Consider the following 15,509-nt stretch of genomic DNA (forward strand, 5'->3'; position numbering starts at 1 on the left):
ACACTAATCCAGTCTTTTCTTGAAGGTCACTAGTGGTGGAAGGTTCATCATCTCTGCGGGCAAGCCGTTCCACTGGTTGATCGCTCTCACAGTCAGAAAGTTACTCCTTGTTTCCAAGTTGAATCTCTCCTTGGACAGCTTCCAACCATTGCTCCTTGTCTGGCTCTCTGGTGTTTTGGAAAATAATGTGTTCCCCTCCTCCCTGTGGCAGCCTCTCAAGTATTTGTAGACTGCTATCATCTCCCCTCGGACCTCCTTTTTGCTAGGCTATCCATGCCCAATTCTTGCAACCTTTCCTAGAATGCTTTAGTTTCTACTCCCTTTATCATTCTGGTTACTCTCTTCTGCACCTTTTCTAGAGTATCAATGTCTCTTTTGTAGTGTGGTGACCAAAACTGAGTGCAGCACTCTTCGTGTGGTCTAACCAGGGCACTATAGAGTGGTATTAGCACTCCGTCGTCTTGGAGTGTATTCCTCTGTTTATACAGCTTAAGATTGTGTTGGTTGTCTAGTTTGTAGCCAGTGAAGGGCCACAAAAAAGTTTACTGCCACACTGTGGTTGTGGCTTGATGGTCATGTGACTAGGTGGGAGTGGCTTGTCAACCATGTGACTTGGTAGGAGTGATTTGCTGGCCATGTGATGAGGTGGGAATGGCTGGACAATCATGTGACCAACGGGTGGCTTAAAGGCAGGGGCGGGCTACTGCCCGTATGGGGGGGAACGCAGTGGGGTAGCGAAAATGGAGTTCCACCCCAGAGCACCCAATTTGCATTGAAAGATGTTGAAAGAAAATGCTGGACATCCTCGTAAGCCACGTCCATAGTGTGGTAGTAAAATTTTTGGTAGCCCTTCACTGCTTAAAGGTCATGTGACTGGCTTAAAGGTGGCCAATTTCACCCTTCACTCATGTCAAGGGTTTGGGTTAGGGTACCTGGCCTCTCCACGCCTCAAAGAGATACAAGATAGTTAGTATTACTGAACTATTACTATTTAATCCTATATGTATATATGCCATATGTGTACATACATATTATACACAGGCACTCAATAATATACATTATCTACTATATGTTCACCCACATTACGCATACCTTCAGATGCACTTCCCTACACCCTTCCCTACACATCCCTACAAATTTTCATTCTGGGTGAACCGATTGTTAAATTATGTGAAGCCCAACTTTGTATGGAACTATAAGTAGGAGAAAGAGGTAGAGCACAACCAGATTTTCAAAATGGTTTTATGCTTCCAGATCCTGAAAGATGCCACTGTTTAACTGTAGGAACCCAGAGAATGTCTAGTCTCATACTAGGGGGCAATAAACCATAGAAAACAGGCACAAATATGACAGAAAACTGGCACAAATTGACAGAAAACAGGCACAAATATGACAGAAAACAGGCACAAATGTGACATAAATGTGGCTGAAAAGAGGCACAAATGTTATAGAAAACAGGTACTTCCTGTCAGGCACAAATAACTGAGCATTCACTAAGTTCAAAGCACAGAAGAATTTATTGTTGCTATCTATGCACAAAAATCAAGTCAATTAATGGTCAGTGCTAAATTGGCAGTAGTCAAGGATTAGTGGAATTCACAGGAGGGGCTGGCAACGCAATGACTCCAAACTGATGACACATTTTATTCCGCCTTCCAACTCAACCTGTTCTTTTCCTATGGTTCCTCAAACTACTGGGCCTTCTGTCATCATGTACAACTTTTATCCCTAAAATAAATGGTCAAACATAATGCTTCTTTAAATATAGATTTAAACAGACTGGCTGCAAATTGCCTCAGTGAGGTGCTTCACACCGTGGAGGTGAGCCTATTGTTTCTGAAGTAGAAAGAGTCTTCTTCCAATTACTGGAAGTGCCAGGGGAGATAATTGGCTTCCTTTTTTTCTTTTCTTCAGAAATGGTGGTGTTGGAAATGCTACCTATTTGCCCAAAACACTGTTGAATCAAATCATCCAGGCAAAACATTTTGCAATCCTGATTTGTTCCTTTACTCCGTTTTTCAGCCAGGGCCTCGAGGCAGCATAGACAGTGTGTTTTCCTTGTTTCTCCCCAAGATAATAAGTTGGTCTGATAAGCTTCGACTGAGAAAGAGAGGCAGAGGCATTCCATGGCAGAGATTGAATTAGAACCCATACTTCCATTTTCCTAATCCGCTACAGCTCTGTGAATTCTATTTCATAATACAATATTGAAGTATTTTGCCTGATAATTGTTTGCCTGATAACTTTTTTACATTGATGAGTTACTGCTGTGTTTCCCTGAAAATACAACCAATCCCAAAAGTAAGTCCTAGCTTAATTTTTACACATGTGCCCAATTTAAGCCCTACCCCACAAAATAAGCCCTAATAAGCCCAAATAAGCCCAAAATAAGCCCTCCGTAAACTCCTTAAAACCCACCTTTGCCGTCAGGCATGGGGAAACTAAAACACCTCCCCCAGGCATGTACAATTTATGCATGGTATGTTTGTGTGTGTGTGTGTGTGATAGTATATTGGGGTTCTTTTTAAACTTTTTAAATATTTAAATTTATTTGGATTTGTTACGATTTGTTGTGCCTTGTTGTGAGCCGCCCCGAGTCTGCGGAGAGGGGCGGCATACAAATCTAAATAATAAATAAATAAATAAATAAATAAATAAATAAATAAATAAATAAATAAATAAATAAATAAAATAATAAATAATAATAAATAATTAAGGCTCCAGAGGGCAGGGGGTGGGACGAAGCGCACAGGTAAAAATGAAGACAGGGTGGGGATTGAACTGCCCTATTTATCAGGCTTCACACACCCCGACATCTGCTTGCCTTTCAGGGCCATTTCTTCGGGGGCCACTTGCCACCATTCGTGCGTGTCATCCTCCAGCTCCATTTCAATGTCACAGGCCCTTCTGGAAAGCCCTCTGTAGCTGATAACAGAGTTCTGGATTGATCCAGAGCTCTTTTATTGGCTACAGATGCCTTCCAAAAAGCCCTGCAGAGAAATAGAGGCTTGAGGCAACATGTGTGAATGATGGCAAGCGGCCGCAGAATAAATGGGCCAGTAGCGGATTCCTGCTGGACAGGGATATCTGTGCCAGCGCTGCAAGGTGAGTCACTATAATTTTTTGGGTTATAATTTTTGTTTACTTTTGTTAATTTTTAGTCCAGCAACTTTACCAAATTCTTCAATCAATTTTATTAATTTTGGGCATGATCAGTAATGGGTTCCAGATTACGGTATCTGGTGCACCACCCCGGTAGGGAAGTGTACTAGATTTGGCTTCTGCACATATTCAGCAAGCTAAATCTTGTATGAGGATGCTCACATCGATTTTGGCGTTTTTCTCCAATTTTTTGCTTCTGTGCAGGTGCGGAAACAAAAATATCGCCCAAAATCGCCAAAATTTTACTCTGTCTCACATGGCGTCACACAAAATTTTGCTTCCTGCGCATGTGCAGAAACCAAATCTCATGCCAACGGGCACGCAAACACGCCAGGCATACGCGTGCCCGCAACAGCCTCAGAGGGCACGCCGGTAGCGCCAAAGACGAGCGGCCCTTCACTGGGCTTGATTCAAGTGGTTCTTCAATTATGAATGCCAAATAGTCGGCAAAGACCTGTACTTTGTATTGAAGAAGTGGGCCAGTAATGGGTTCCTGCTGGGCAGGGCTGTCTGTGGCGGCGTCGCAAGGTGAGTCATTGTAAGCCCCCCCCCCCCGAAAAAAATAGGACTTGTTGGCAAAAAATATATAAGATCAGATATTATTTTGGTGTAAAACATGGTATTATCTTCACCATTACCATCACTAGTGCTACCTCTACGTCCATCCACCCTCTGAAGACCATAGAGAGTTTTGATTGATGGAGTAATGCCCACAAGATAAATAAGATAGTTTAAATTATTAATTTAAAATGGAGAGTAAAAATAGAAGGTAAAAATGGAAAGCATAAACTCAGAACTGTTCATTATCTCCCCCCCCCCACCCCGAAATAGGTTAGTCTATTTTCAACTTACTGAAGTCTGTAGAAGACTTCTCACTACTGTTAGCATTTTTGGTATAAAGTCCAACTTCTTCTTTTTTTTACGGTCAACAATTATGTGGGTGAAAATCTCCAAATGGCCACCAAATTTTAAGCACATTTTGGAAGTGGAAATCAATACTTTATGAGTCTGGGTTTTTTAAAAAACAACCTAATAATAAATTGCTTTAACTTTCATCTTCATTGTCAGACTGCCCACAGCTTCATCCCTAGATAAAAATGATTCTTGGTTCCATTTGTTGAGAAAGGTATAATTTTATTAGAGATCAAATGTGTTGCAGCATTGCAAAGCCAGAACTGAAACTCATGTGCCCAAATCCCTAAGTTCCACTTTTTCTCCCTTAGTTGTCTCTCATGGCCTGTCCCAGTGCAACCAATCAGGTTCAGGCAAGATGTTTTCCTAACAGGCAATCCAAGCCTAGTTTGGTTTGCAGCCCTCTCCTTCTTCTAGCAGGGTGACCTTGAGGACCTTGAGGTCACCCTGTTCGAGGATATACAGCACTTACTTTCATTTCCCAAATCACCCCCCCCTTCCCCACAGTTCATAGCAGTCTGTTACAACATAGCAGCAAAGCACAAGCAAGCGCAAGGTGGCAGCTTACATTCTCCTCCTCCTCCTCCTCCTCCTCATCATCATCATCATCATCATCAGTATTCTTGGAAGATCTTCTAGTTCAACCCTCTGATCAAACAGGAGACCTTATACCCAGTAATTGTTCTGTCTGGGTCACTCCAGAAGCCAATACCAACCCAAAAAGAGAATCCAGACACACTGGTAAAAGGCAAAGGCAGTTTATATAATTCAAGGAAAACACAGGGAACAGAAAATGTCCTTACAAACAGGAAAAACGCTGGAACTTCAAATATATACACGAAGGGAATAGTCCATGAAGCAATACCAGATTCTTGCTGCCAAGGCGAAGCTGTAGATAGCAAACAGACGCCTCCCACGAGTCTTCCAGACCGCGAGGCCACAAGCCAAGATCAGAGACGCTGAGAATCAAAACAGGTCACCGCAACTCCAATTGATAACACTCCACATGGCTTCAAGGCCTTGCCTGCCTTTTAAACCCTGCTGATGAGGACCGCACCCAAACCCAGCTGTTTCTACTTCAATGGTGAAAATATTTCTTTAACTGCTCCTTTCGTTGCTCTGAACGTCTCTGTCTCATGTCAATTACAGCTTGTGCGTCATCACCTAATGACTCCAAGCTACTGGCTGGGGATAGCCCCCCCCCCGGGGCTCTCATGCTGTTCTCCTTCATCCCATTCCTGACTCTCCTCTCCCCCATCCGACTGTTCAGCCCCCTCCTCTGCGCTGTCATCCTCCTCCGGGCATGGAGCCAGCAGAGACACAGCTGGTCCCTGAGCAGCCTCAGGCTGAATCACAACAGTAATAGGCAGCCAAAAGTTTTATTGCCACACTGTGGGTGTGGCTTATTTTGTGGGTGTAGCTTGATGATCATGTGACTGGGTGGGAGTGGCTTGCTGGCCATGTGACCAGGTGGGAGTGGCTTGAATGATCATCATCGTTCAAGTGAACTGTTAAGTCCTCGACTTACAACCTCACCAGTGTCTCTCTCTGGGGCGACAATTTGCTTCCCGTTTCCGGCGCTCTCCTTCCTGGGGTGCCCCCTGCCTCAGGCTGGGTAGCTAGGGGAATGGGTGCCGATCAGCTCTTGAGAAAAGAGGGGGCAGGAAAAGGGCCCACTGCAACTCCTACCGGTGCTGGTCTCTCTGCCGCTTTCCGTGGAGGAGGGAGTGGATGGGAGGGGGGGATAGTCAACTGGAGCTGGGCACACAGCTTCATTTCCGCCGGTGGAATTGTGTTCCACCCTGCCCATTCCTGCTTATACCATTTCAGACAAATAGATATCCAGTCTCTTTCTGTTTTGTGCCACAGTGGCACAGTGGTTAGAGTGCAGTACTGTATTCCAGGCTACGTTTGTTTGTTTGTTTGTTGATTGATTGATTGATTGATTGATTGATTGATTGATTGATTGATTGCACTTTTTAACAGAGCCAGTGTATTGCCCCCACACTCCGGGTCCTTATTTGACCCACCTTGGAAGGATGGGAGGGGGGATAGTCAACTGGAGCTGGGAAGAGGAAGAGGATGGGAGGGGGGATAGTCAACTGGAGTTGGGAAGAGGAAGAGGATGGGAGGGGGGATAGTCAACTGGAGCTGGGAAGAGGAAGAGGATGGGAGGGGGGGTAGTCAACTGGAGCTGGGCACCCAGCTTCATTTCCGCCGGTGGAATTGTGTTCCACCCTGCCCATCCCTGCTTATACCATTTCAGACCATTTCAACCTTGAGCCGGTGATGAGATTTGAACCGCTGACCTTCAGATCTACAGTCAGCTTCAGTGGCCTGCAGTACAGCACTCTACCTGCTGCGCCACCCCGGCTCAACAGCTGTCAGAAGTTTGGCAAATCGAATCTCACCAGGCTGAAGGTTGACCCAGCCTTCCATGGTTTCAAGGTCAATGTAACAGATATGATCATGGTTAGTCTGAGATATGATATGTTAGGAGCTGTGGTGGCACAGGCTAACTTGCCCATAGTCTGGAGTTTGATTCTCACTGGATCAAGTCTTCCATCCTTCCAAAGTCAGTAAAATGAGGACCCAGATTGGTGGGTGCAATATGCTAACTCTGTAAAACGCTTAGAGAGGTCTGTAAAGCACTGTGAAGCAGTATATAAGTCTAGGTGCTATTGTTATTCATCTGTTCATCTTCCTTTAAGAGTGTTAGAATAAATAGCCTGAGAAATAGATCCCTGAAATTACAATTTTAGACATCTGCATTAAAAACTCAGCTGAGGCAATTATTCTCCTCCTTCTCCCCCCTCATCATCATCAGTATTCTTGGAAGATCTTCTAGTTCAACCCTCTGATCAAACAGGAGACCTTATACCCAGTAATGGGCAGCCAAATTTTTTACTGACACACTGTGGGTGTGGTTTATTTTGTGGGTGTAGCTTGATGATCATGTGACTGGGTAGGAGTGGCTTGCCAGCCTGGTCTCTCTGCCGCTTTCCGTGGAGGAGGAAGAGGATGGGATGGGGGGATAGTCAACTGGAAGCAGTATATAAGTCTAGGTGCTATTGTTATTCATCTGTTCATCTTCCTTTAAGGGCGTTAGAATAAATAGCCTGAGAAATAGATCTCTGAAATTACAATTTTAGACATCTGCATTAAAAACTCAGCTGCGGCAATTATTCTATATATAGACTCTATAGCACGAGAGAAAACATGGAAAAATTTTCCTCTTCAAAGTGAAGCCATGTTGATGTGCCCAATATGTGAGTTGTGATTCAGAGTGTGAATATTATATTTTTGTAGGAGACTGAAAACATAACATAATGGACAAAGAAATGACCTTTTCTCTCCATTAAAGATGAAGCTCAAAGGGAAATACAGCTCTCTTTATATTAGCTCTGCCAATTCTCTTTTCCATTATAGGCTTTGCCCTGGTTTCCCCCACACATAGCCCTTTTCTTTGTAAAAATCATCACGTTTTGAAATCACATTTGAGTATACATACGTGATTGTTCTTTTCCCTGTATCTACTGCTAATCAAAACTTTACCCCGTCACATTCAATGTTTAGATTAACTGTGTCTTAATGGACACTTTGCCAATGTTTGGAAATTCATCAAAACCAGGGATATGTTACATCTTTAATGATGGTAATAATCTAGAGAGATTTCATGGAATGTTAGATTGAACATTCGAAAGTGCAACATTTATTTATTTTTATTTTATTTATTCATTTGTCCAATACACAAATACATAGGAAGAAAATAGACAAGTAGTAATATATATAAGGGTAAAAGTGAACTTAGAGGAGAAGATATATGAAAGGAAGAAAATAATCATAATCATAATCATAATCATAATCATAATCATAATCATAATCATAATCATAATCATAATCATAATCATAATCATAATCATAATCATAATCATAATCATAATCATAATCATAATCATAATCATAATCATAATCATAATCATAATCATAATCATAATCATAATCATAATCATAATCATAATCATAATAGTGTGCCTAGTGTGCCTTTCGTCCCCTGTCCGATTGTCTTTCCTTTCTCTCACGGAGAGGGGTGGCATACAAATCCAATAAATAATAATAATAATAATAATAATAATAATAATAATAATAATTATTATTATTATTATTATTATTATTATTATTATTATTATTATTATTATTATTATTTATTGGATTTGTATGCTGCCCCTCTCCGTGAGAGAAAGGAAAGACAATTGGACAGGGGACGAAAGGCACACTAGTGCACTTATGCATGCCCCTTACTGGCCTCTTAGGAACCGGGAGAGGTCAATCGTGGATAGTCTAAGGGAGAAATGTTGGGGGTTAGGGGTTGACACTATTGAGTCCGGTAATGAGTTCCACGCTTCGATAACTCGATTGTTGAAATCATATTTTTTACAGTCAAGTTTGGAGCGGTTCATATTAAGTTTGAATCTTTTGCGTGCTCTTGTGTTGTTGCGGTTGAAGCTGAAGTAGTTATTGACTGGTAGGACGTTGCAGCATATGATCTTGTGGGCAATACTCAAATCGTGTTTTAGGCGCCGTAGAACATAGCTGCTTCTTTTTTTAAGAGAGTTGTATTCAGGCTTTCTGTAGAACTTATAGGTGCTTTATGATAGTACTTTATACTCTAATTCTACCTCCTTGGATTAGCCCCTCACTCAAGATACAAATCAGGACAAAGCCATTAAACCACAACAGGAATTTCCCATTACCCTTTCAGAACACAAGCCCTTACATTGCATCACCCCAGAGCAGTCTAAACTTCAGGTGAATTAACTCAACAAGCACCTAGGATTTACATCTCTTCTTTCGTCTCTAGAGCCAGCTATGACCCCTGTATGACCCCAATGGAATCAGACAACAGCCAATAGAATACAAGAGTGTTGAAGAGATAACATTGTAAATAGAGGGCATTAGCTTTCCACGATAAGGAGAAAGATGTAAAATGGAATTAGTTTCTTCTAAAAGTTTCTGGTTTTGTTCTAGGACCATTCCAATGGAGCCAAATCTAACACCACAAACTACATTCCACTCTAGAAAATACACTAACAGAAACAAAGAATTCAGAAAGTTTAGTTTATTCCATTGGGGAAAAGTATAAAATGAACTGTTTGATTTTTGCAAATAACCACTGTTAATCCAACAGTCTTCCAAATAATAACATTCCGTAGAAATTCATTAGTATCTTCTTCCTTGTCCTTATTATTATGCATTATTAATTCAGATCTGTGCCTGGGAGATGTACTATATGTAATTATTTTTCTTTTCAAAACATAATAGCTTCACACTGGGCTTGTTACAGTAATGATATTTCATCTCTGAGTGTTCCCTTTAAACATTCTGGGGCTGTAACAGAAATTTGTATTTGAACAGAAAAGCTGTCAGGAAGGGGTTGGGCTGCTATCCATCAGAGTTTTAATTCTGGCCATACTTTAATGCCAGTGACTGGCTGTCCAAGCCACTAAACAAAGATTGAAATTACGCCTTCTGTTCTTTCACTTCAAAAGCAGCGAAGTTAGAACGGAGTCCAAGAGACCTTTATTTCACTCTATTAATTTCGTATTAGTCCTCAGCTATGCAGAATCCGGCTGAAGTTTCAAAAGAATTTAAGAGGTTCAGAGATAAAAAGAGCGGGAGTCTGTCACATTTCATAATTTTACAGGAAATTCTTACAAATGTAAATCCTTTTTTTCCCCTCCTTGCTTGCCCCCCCCCCTCTTTGCGGTTATAATGAGGGTTTTTTTTTCTCAGCTTCTACCCAGTTGGTGTTCATGATTTATTTATTAGAGTTGGAAGGGACCTTGCAGGTCATCTAGTCCAACCCCCTGCTCCAACAGGAGACCCTATACCCGGACAAATGGCAGTCCAATTTCCCCCCCCCCCAAAGTTTCAAGTGTTGGAGCATTCACAACCTCCACAGGCAGGCTGCTCCACTGGTTAATCGCTCTCACTGTCAAAAAGTTCCTCCTTGTTTCCAGGTTCAATCTCTCTTTGGTCAGCTTCCATCCGTTGTTCCTTTTCTGGCCCTCTGGTGCTTTGGAAAACAGTCTGACCCCCTCCTCTCTGTGGCACCCCCTCAAATGTTGGAAGATTGCTATTATGTCTCATCTGGTCTTTTTCTTAACCAGACTATCCATATCCAATTCCTGCAACTTCTCTTTGTACGTTTAAGTTTCCAGTCTCCTTATCATCCTGGTTGCTCTTATCTGCACTTTCTCTAGAGTTTCAATGTCTTTTCTGTAGTGTGGTGACCAAAACCGAATGCAGGACTATAGGTGTAGTCTAACTAGGGCTTTATAGAGTGGTATTAGTACCTCCCTAGTCCTAGAATATATCACTCTCTTAATGCAATTTAGGATTGTATTGGGCTTTTTAGCCGCCGCTGCAGTTCACAATCTCATCACCGGCTCAAGGTTGACTCAGCCTTCCATCCTTCCGAGGTAGGTAAAATGAGGGCCCAGATTGTGGGGGCAATATGCCAGCTCTGTTAAAAAGTCCTATTTCTAACATGTTGTAAGCCACCCTGAGTCTAAGGAGAAGGGCGGCATAAAAATTGAATGAATGGATGGATGAATGAATGAACGAACGAACGAACGAACGAACAAACGAACGAACGAATGAATGAATGAATGAATGAATGAATGAATGAATGAATTATAATAAAGAAGGATAATTTAGGCTTGGCCTCTGTAGTGAGGGCGAACCTTTTTTTTTGCTCAGGTGCCAAAAGGGTATGTGCACACACAATAGTTTGCGTGTATGTGCCCATACCCATAATGCAATGCCTTCTCCTGCACTCCCCTTTTGCATGTACACAACACCCCTGCACATGTGAACAGGCCTCATTGAACCTCTGGACTTAGCTGTCTGCAAGGTTCATGAAGCTGGGGAGAGCTAAAACAGCCGAAAAGAAGCCCCAAAATCAGCTGACTAGCACACGCATGTGCCTGGAACTGACATAGGGCAGCGCCTCGCGTGCCCCCAGTTATGGCTCCATGTACCACCGGTGCCATTGGTTCACCATCACTGACCTAGCATAAAAGTCCTGTTGAAGAAGTGGTTAGAATGGAGTACTGCAGGCTGACTCTGCCCACTGCCAGCAATTCCACCCTGACTGCTTCATGGTTGACAAGTCTCACAACCTTCTCTGGTTGGTCAAATGAGGGCCCAGATTGTTGAGGGCAATATGCTGACTATGTAAATCACTTACGTTTAAGGGGTGACTTGATCGAAGTGTATAAAATCATGCATGGGATAGAAAAGGTGGATAGAGAAAATTTCTTTTCTCTATCACACAATAGTAGGACAAGGGGGTACACCCTAAAGCTCATAGGTAAGAAAGTGAGGACAAATCAAGGGAAATATTTCTTCACCCAGAGGGTCCTTGGTTTATGGAATTCACTTCCAGAAGAGGTCGTGACAGCTGTCCGCCTGGATAGCTTCAGGGCAGGATTATACAGATTCATGGATGCCAAGTGTATCGGTGGTTATTGAAATGGATGTCCATGTGCCGCCTCTATGTTGGTTGAGGCAGGCAGGATTCCCTTGAGTACCATTTGTTGGGGATCAGGGGAAAGGGAGGGTCTTGCCTTCTCTTTCTGCTCAAGATCCCCAAGGACAATTGGTGGGCCACTATGTGACACAGAATGCTGGACTCGATGGGCTTTGGCCTGATTCAGCAGGGCTCTTCTTATGTTCTTATGTTCTTAGAGAGAGGTGTATAGCACTGTGAAGTGGTATATAAGTCTATCTGCTATTACTATCCTCATATCTTTTACCCATATACTTCTCTTGAGGGATAAAGCTAGGGTTTTTTTTAGACCAAATCCAGGAGCATATCACAATTATGTTCAATAAGGTGCAACCTGATAAATTGCATGTTCTTGACAGCCAAATTGCATATGGATTACCATTGGTAAAAATTTTATCATAGAAATACTTTAACCATCAAATGTGCAAGTTCTGTTACAAGGAAGATTAGCATATTCCCTTAGAAAAGGTTACACTTCATTTGAAAACATTAACTTTTTGCCTCCCTGGTCACTTTTTATGTTTTAATCAAAGTACTTTCGAATCCAAATTCCCAACTTTTATCTCTATTGACAGCTTTTAATAAGAAAGCCCATAATACAGACGATTAAAATTCATCATGCAAGTACTGAAGAGTTGGCAGAGGTTCAGCTGTGAAACTTTAACTCTGATTCCCCCCCCCCTTTTTCCCCAGTGCATAACTATTGACTGTTTTCAAATGGTGTGTGAAGACTGGAAAAGAATGTGTCTTTGTAATATAAATGAAATTATATTAGTCTTGTGAATGTGCATTCTTCTTGTGTTTGAAATTACATAAGTTAATGGAAATAATTGTTTAAGACGAGGCATTGTTGTGTGCGGCTGAAGCATAAAATGTAAAATGATGCAGAAACAAGGAAACAAACAAGGGACCACATTTGGAGTACTGTGTTCAGTTCTGGAGACCTCACCTACAAAAAGATATTGACAAAATTGAACGGGTCCAAAGACGGGCTACAAGAATGGTGGAAGGTCTTAAGCATAAAACGTATCAGGAAAGACTTCATGAACTCAATCTGTATAGTTTGGAGGACAGAAGGAAAAGGGGGGACATGATCGAAACATTTAAATATATTAAAGGGTTAAATAAGGTCCAGGAGGGAAGTGTTTTTAATAGGAAAGTGAACACAAGAACAAGGGGACACAATCTGAAGTTAGTTGGGGGAAAGATCAAAAGCAACATGAGAAAATATTATTTTACTGAAAGAGTAGTAGATCCTTGGAACAAACTTCCAGCAGATGTGGTAGATAAATCCACAGTAACTGAATTTAAACATGCCTGGGATAAACATATATCCATCCTAAGATAAAATACAGAAAATAGTATAAGGGCAGACTAGATGGACCATGAGGTCTTTTTCTGCCGTCAGACTTCTATGTTTCTATGTTTCTATGTGTTTCCCAACCTTGGCAACTTGAAGATATCTGGACTTCAACTCCCAGAATTCCCCAGCCAGCGAATGCTCCCTGCAAGCGAATGCTGGCTGGTGAATTCTGGGAGTTGAAGTCCAGATATCTTCAAGTTGCCAAGGTTGGGAAACACTGTCATAGAACACAGAATAATAGGGTTGAAAGGGACCATGGAGGTCTTGTAGTCTGACCTCCCTGCCTGTGGCAGGAAGACCCTATAATGTTCAATATGGAGGTCTTGTAGTGTGATCTCCCTGCCCATGGCAGAAAGACCTTATAATATAAGACTCATTATTTTTGGAGATTTTAACACACTGTCGCTTGGCGGGTCCTCTGAGCTGGCACGGGAGTTCATGGTTTCCATGGCAACCATGGACCTGACTCAAGTAATTCAGGGTCTGACTCACTAAGGGGGACACACACCTGACATGGTATTCCTCTCGGAGAAGTTGAGCAATGATCTGAAATTAAGAGACCTAGACACTTTGCCCTTGTCATGGACAGATCATTTTCTGCTATGGCTTGAGTTTCAGGCTCCAATCCTTCCCTGCAGGGAGGCGGGACCGATTAGGTGGTTCTGCCCCAAAGGTCTGATGGACCCAGTGGGCTTTCAGAGGGCACTTGGGGTTTTACCAGATTCGCTTATACACAGTTCGGCAGAGTCCCTGGTATTGGCCTGGAATATGGCCGCAAGGGAGGCTCTAGACCGAATTGCACCTTTGCGACCTCTCTATGGCAGTATAGACCTCTGGGGAATGAAACACCAGAAGAGACGTCATCCAGACAATGTCGGTTGGTGGGGCCTAGGGGAAGAGCCTTCTCTGTGACAGCCCTGGCCCCCTGGAATGAACTCCCTCCGGAGATACGTACCATCCCCTCCCTTCTGGTCTTTCGTAAAGCCCTGAAGACCTACCTGTGCCGGCAGGTATGGGGGCCATGAATGATGGGATTGTCTCCAGCCAATACTTTGTATGATTGAATTGGATGAATGTGCATGACCGTATGGAGTTTTTAATATACAGTATTTTTATTAATTTGTATAATACTTTTTATAATAATTTAGATTACTTACATATTGTTACATTTATAATGTTGTACGCCACCCTGTGTCGCCTCAAGAAGGGCGGCAGAAAAAATAAATAAATAAACAAACAAACAAACAAGCAAATAAATAAACAAATACATAAATAAATAAGCTAGCAAATAGATAAATAAATAAATAAATAACAGACAGACAGACAGACTAGATACTTCTCTATTTCTTGCCCAAGAAAGCAATGTTGAAATATTCTCGGTCACCTGATGAATAGCTGCATTAATATTTCAACTAGCTCGAAGTACCTGAGACCTTGTAGCCTATCAGCATCTGATTTCTGCAATATTCATGCTGTGCTGATCAAGAGGATGCAAAGATAAATGTGTGAGGCTGTTTGCACATTTGTTTGTAGATTTGATGGCTTCATTTGTGTTAGCTGGCAGGATGCAAATGAAACAGTCCTGGCAAGACATGGCCTTTATTCAGCTTATTCACACCCTCAAGCTACAACGGATTGCTTCATAAATAAATCGGAATCGCAGGAAAGGAGAAGATCTATATATAGGATCAAACCCTGCCAGATTTGTGCCGCTGTGAATAAGCGAGGACTGGCAATGTTAATATGGCCATAGTTTGAACCTCAGTGATTCCAAAGGTCCTAAGCTCAAGCACAAGACATGCTAGATTTAAGTTCAAATCTTGGGGCAACATTGCTCATCCTCATGGACAGGAAATGGCGAGATGTATGAAGCTGGTTATTATATTTCCTTCTATTCAGGAGATGTCCTTTAAACTGCTTGGCCAGAATCTGCAGTATTGTCAATAGACACTAATACCTTCTGGGAGGAAGCTACTAGATTCTGTAATAGCTTTGCACCATGTAGTATGATGACTCTCTTTTCCACTATAGTATGTATTCAAAATGCCCCCCCCCCACAATCTATATGTGTGTGCATTGTATATGTGTGTATGTGCCATTCATTCATTAATTAACTTGATTGATTGATTGATTGATTGATATGTCACTCCTCTCCAAGGACTACTACTACTACTACTACTACTACTACTACTACTACTACTACTATTATTATTATTAATTAGATTTGTATGCCGCCCCTCTCCGCAGACTCGAGGTGGCTCACAACAATGATAAAAAACAATATGTATTGACAAATCTAATAATTTAAAATCTAAAATAGCAATTGTACATTTAAAAAATCTAAAAACAAGGAACCCCAATATAAAAAACAGACATACAGTCATATCATGCACTAAATCTACATAGGCAGGGGGAGATGTCTCAGTTCCCCCACGCTTGACGACAGAGGTGGGTTTTGAGGAGTTTACGAAAGGCAAGGAGGGTAGGGGCAGTTCTAAT

This window comes from Erythrolamprus reginae, chromosome 8, assembly GCF_031021105.1.
Source record: "Erythrolamprus reginae isolate rEryReg1 chromosome 8, rEryReg1.hap1, whole genome shotgun sequence".
In the NCBI taxonomy this organism is placed as follows: domain Eukaryota; kingdom Metazoa; phylum Chordata; class Lepidosauria; order Squamata; family Dipsadidae; genus Erythrolamprus; species Erythrolamprus reginae.